The sequence below is a fragment of the Cornus florida genome, unplaced genomic scaffold, assembly GCF_030987335.1.
Source record: "Cornus florida cultivar Cherokee Brave unplaced genomic scaffold, ASM3098733v1 CherokeeBrave_3.0.0_Hap2_Chr10, whole genome shotgun sequence".
Lineage (NCBI taxonomy): Eukaryota > Viridiplantae > Streptophyta > Magnoliopsida > Cornales > Cornaceae > Cornus > Cornus florida.
In genome coordinates, this window is record NW_026775580.1 from 108,371,318 (window position 1) to 108,375,618 (window position 4,301).

Genomic DNA, 4,301 nt, shown 5'->3' on the forward strand with positions numbered 1-4,301 from the left:
TTGAACTATGCATGTTTTGGATGTTAATCGTTAGAATATTAAATTCTTTGATGCAATTACATGGATTAATACTGGATTTTAATTGCTAGATTGTTAATCTTCTTTCTGCAGTTATTTGGATATTAGTTTTGGATTGTAAATTACTAAACTGTTATATATATGATGTAATTTACAAGGATATGGAGGATTGTATGCACCGGTATGGGACGGTGACATATTAGGGACGGTTTAGCTCAAAACGCCTAAACCTAACTTAACGGATTAAAGGAATGAATTTATAAATATTGAATCCTAATTGCGTTTAAGTCAAATCAACTGCAACTAAGTTGAGTGGCTTCCTGGATTAATGGATGATGGTTAAGTCATATCAACTGAATAAGTTGAGTGACTAACTAATTTGTTATTGTATGTCAGTTCGATAAATAATTGAACTACATACCCTAGTTTTGGACGGACTTTATATATATGTTTATGGTACCACAAGATGAGCTCGAGTCTCAGACTCGTGGGTTAGGGTGCGTATATGCAGTGGATGCGTAACTGGTTATAATAGGTTGAGGTGTACCCTGTTAGGTCTAGGTACTCGTGCCTGCCTTTGGGTGCGTTTTCACATGTTACCTTCTATTCAGGTTAAGACCCCTATTATAGACCAGTGAATGTCCCTTAGTATGGATATATTTATATGTATGGACTAGATAGATATTGTGAGGTGTCTACGGTGTATCTGCGTATCGAGTCATTGTATGGATTGCAGTTAGATTAGAATTTGCTCGTGAGTCTGACTCACTCCTTTATTATTCTTTTCAGGTGTCGGACGGTTCCAGTCTCAAGCTTGATCGTGTTAAGCAGGGACTCTCATTCATCCTACCGATGATATAGGATTTCACTTTATGATTTAGTTTTGGAATATCTTTACTTTCAGTTACTCAGTTTCAGTTGGAGTTTGGTTTAGGGGTCCACTAGTTGGATTCCCAAATTGTAACCTTGAAGGTTTTTGGAGGATTAATTTATTATTTATCATTGGAGGATTTTATATTTAAATTCTTTATTTTTCTATTCTGTGTTCAATTTAAAATACTTTAATTGTTTGATATTCTCTCGGGTTTGGGCTTGGGCCTGATCAACCCGTGTCTCGGATCCGAGGGGTATCACAAAAGCCGATCCAAATCTTCTTTATGTGTATATATATATAAGGGGAAAGTCTGAAAAACACCCCTGTGGTTTTAAATTTGTGCAACTTACACCCCTTTGATTAGATTTATTTATATAAATCCCTACTAGATATAAAAATGTGCAATTAAGCCACCTCCGGTGACTATTCCGGTGAGAATTGGACACCAGTTGGTCATGTGCATGGCACATGACCATTTTAAACCCTTTATTCAGGAATTGCCCTTTTAATATTCCTTTACTACCCCTCACCATATAAATATATATATATTTGTATATTATATATATGGGTTTTGAACTTCTGATTCTTGTAAATTTTGTAGTTTGCATTTACAGAGAGAGAGAGAGAGAGTGAATTCAAAGTTGAGAATGAGAATAGAGATGGAGGCGATTGGGGAAGCTGAAATGATTTGCCCTAAAACAAATTATATAAAAAAAAAGATCATAAAAAATTTCACCAAATAGCATTTAGTTTGCAAAACAAGAATTATAGACCTTGATTAGTTGATTTAGAAAATAATAAAAAAAAACCCATACATACAAGTTAGTAGTTGTAGCGAGAGAGAGGGGGGGGGGAAAGCTTGAGAGTTGTAAGACAACGGCTGAAGCTTGCGAACGGCGAACTTGAACTAGAACAACGGGCGATGGAAACTAAAAGATATGGGTTTTAATTTTTTAAACAATCTGAAATGGAAACTGAAAGATATGGGTTTTGATTTTTTGAACAATTTGAAATGGAAACTGAAAGATATAGGTTTTAATTTTTTGAACAATCTGAATTGATATGCCGATATGGGTTTTGATAGGTAATAGGTTTTGAACTTTTTTTTTTCTTAATTGGTTTTGAACTTTTGATTCTTGTGTCGAACCCTACCTTTCTAAAAGCAAACCCTTTCCGATGTTGCTGAGGGAATCGGAGAATTCTATCGATTCTATGGATAAAGGAGTGAGAAACCGTATCTTGACTATTTCTTTTTTCTTTTTTCTTTTTCTCTCTTTTTTTTTTTTTTTTTTTTTTTTTTTTTTTTCTTTGAGGATGATTCACATACCCTGGAGTATGTTACCAATACAACAACAAAAACCAGTCCATCAACCTCCTCTTGTGAGTATATATTTGCATTCAAGTGACTTCCCTGGCGTCCCCTCTGAACTCGAAGCCGAATTGCTTCAAAATCATAGATATACGGGTTTTGAACTTCTGATTCTTGTATGGTTTTGTAGTTTGCAATTGCAGAGAGAGAGGGGGCAAGATCATAGTCAAGAACGAGAATAAAGATGGAGTATTGATAGAGGGCTATTTTAGTCTTTTCACATTTTATGTTATATTATTAGTTTTTTTAAATCATAGATAGAGGGCCATTTTAGTCTTTTTGTAGCTCCGGTACCGGTCAATAGGGGTCAACGCCAAAAATGTACTTATTCACACCATTTTTAAAGTATAAGGGAGATAAACAAACAATGGGGGGTTATACGCACTATATCGATATCATAAGGGTGTAAAGCGCACGCGAGCCTATATACAATTTGAAATTGCTTCGATTCATCATCAAGATCAAAATTTAAACACCCAATTGATTTTTCTAGTCCTTACTTCCTCATTCTCACCATAGAGGAACGGTGAGATACTTCTGATTTTTCTCTTCGATTGTTTTTAGCTTTGTTCTAATTCATAATGGGTTTCAATAATGACCCTGCCGGATTGCTAACTGGAGCAAGAGAGAGAAATAGACGATAACGATGGCTGGATTTCATGAGCAAGAGAGAGAAGATTGGGTTCCAGCAACCAAATCGCATAAGTGGTTTTGTAACACATGGCTTTCTGTGTATGACTTTGATTTATATTGGGTTTGCAAAAGTCAGGTCTGTGATTGTTGATAGGGTTGCAAATAATGAGATCAGAGAGAGATGCAATTTGGTAGATCGAGATGAAAGCCAATGGGAGTTATGGTTAACAAATTGGGGGGTTTAATTGATTTAATTCTAAAATTTTAATAGGGGTAATATTGTCTTTTTAAAATTATAGTGCATGTTTCACTGAAAAAAAATCAATTTGAATAGTGATGAACAGTGACATCGTGTGTTTTTTACAAAAAATAAAATAGTTTAGAGGGTTTATTGAAAAAATGAAAGTTCAAAGGGTGTTTATTGGGAGAGAGAGTAAAGATCAGGGGGGGTTTGTTGCATTTTACCCTATAATTAATGATGTATTTTTATCTAAATACATTAGTGTTATAAGATATTTGTCCCACATCGGATCTGGATAGAAAGTGAAAGGGGTATGAATGGGTGGGTATGCAACACTATCAAAGAGTTTAAGTTTTTGGGCAAATGGGTAAGTGCCCACCCGTTACCGTTAATATTAGAGCCAGACCCAATATTTAATCTGGTGCCACACCAAGCGCCTCGCCCGGAACCGACTTTTGTAGACACATCCCATTCAACCCTTTACGAAGTATTTACCATTAGGGATGGCAACAGGGCGGGTTTGGCTAAACCCTATTCCGCCCCGTTAGAAAATTAGTCATACCAACTCCACCCCAACTCCAGGATGTGTTTGTAATTGATATACCATCCCCACCCCTACTTCGGTAAACAAAGTACCTACTTCGCCTCGCGTATTCCATTTAATTGCAGGATGGAGCAGGTTATGTCACTCTTATTATATTTAAAAAAAGAAAGATAGCCTAATGTGTTTAAATTGGACTGATAAATAAGGTGGCCAAGTTTTTAAATTACTAAGTAGTAAATATTTATATATTTACTAATACTTTTAATAAAGAACAAGATTCTTATAAATATTAAATATATATAAAAAAATTTAAAGATACATGTATAATCGGTGTGAGATTGGATAGGAAATTCGCTCTTGTCCCAAACCCATGTCGACTTTTTAATTATTTTACCATATCCACTCCAAATCTATTTAGAGACTACCAAATTCACTCTATTAGGGACGGGATGCGGCAAAAACCCGCTAAGTTAGAGAAAATTGCTATTAGTATTTACCACTCGTATTTATTATTTTACTGAGTATTATGGAATGATCAATTTATTTATTTATATATATTTTTTTAGGAAAACGCTCATAAGATGCATCATTTTTTCATGCAAAGAAAAAAATCAAGAAAGTA